Below are 1,306 nucleotides of genomic sequence, written 5' to 3' on the forward strand. Positions count from 1 at the left end.
TGCCAGCTGAAGTTAATTCCCGTATAAAAAATAATACAAAAGAATATATCATAATGTTACTCGAGCAACCATCAGAATCCACAATGACACTATAATACACGGATACAAAAACAAAATGAAAGGTGTGTGGTACATAATAAATAATTCATCAAAGACTGTTCCAAAGCGGGAAATAACACAAGCTAATTATATAAATAATTCTTTTGCTTATCCTGCTGCTATTCTTATTATTTTTTAATACGAATTTATAACGTGTTAAATCGGATCCCGAGCTGTGTGAAGTTGGCACGCAAAATCGATAAAATTTAAAACTATATAGAGCGATTGCCCATGTTTGCCCATAAATAAAACCTAAGTTATACGAAAAAACAATTTTAGGGCCAACATCACACTGGCACAACAAAGTGTGAAAATAAAATATTTCAACATGCAAATCAATTGCCCATCGTTTGCCCAAGAAAAATTTTTGTTTGCCCACAAACAAACAAAAATATATAAACAAAACCTGTCTTACGCCTAATAAACTTTACAAGCAAAATAAAAGATTTGTAAATATTAATATTCTTTTTACATAAAATATTAATTGCTTATATTTCTCTATCAAAACCAACCATTTTGCGATACATAAACGAAAAATTAAAGGAACGGACTAAGCATCAAATAGTAACAATGACACAATCATATTACTGAATTTCTAGTATGCAAATTATAATATTACAGAATCTACTTTTTTCTATATGTGTAAATACAAGAACTATCATTAAACAAACAAAAACAATTTCTGGGTTAACCAAATTATTTGCTCGAAAAATTAAGGCAATTGTTGGGCAAGTCAAACAAGGGCAACATAGCGCCATCAATATTTGTGATTAGAAACATAGCCCAATTGAATTATCACACGTAGTCACAAAAACGTACGAAATCATGTTCCAGTTTCTTTTCTATCGTTGCGCAAACAAAAACTAATGCTGGGAAAACGAAATCAAGTGCTGGCCAAACATAAAGTAATCAATAATGTAATTAGAAACATAGCCCGCATAAGTCTCAAAAACGTACGAAATTAGGTTCCAGCTTTTCTATCGTTGGGCAAACAAAAACTAATGCTGGGAAAACGAAATCAAGTGCTGGGCAAACGTAGGACAATCAGTATTTGTGATTAAAAACATAGCCCGCTTAAGTCTCAAAAACGTACGAAATTAGGTTCCAGCTTTTCTATCGTTGGGCAAACAAAAACTAATGCTGGACAAACAAAATCAAGTGCTGGGCAAACAAGGGCAATCAATATTTGTGATTAGAAACATAGCCC

The sequence above is a fragment of the Thermobia domestica genome, chromosome 17, assembly GCF_964235325.1.
Source record: "Thermobia domestica chromosome 17, izTheDome1.hap1.1, whole genome shotgun sequence".
Classification (NCBI taxonomy): Eukaryota; Metazoa; Arthropoda; class Insecta; order Zygentoma; family Lepismatidae; genus Thermobia; species Thermobia domestica.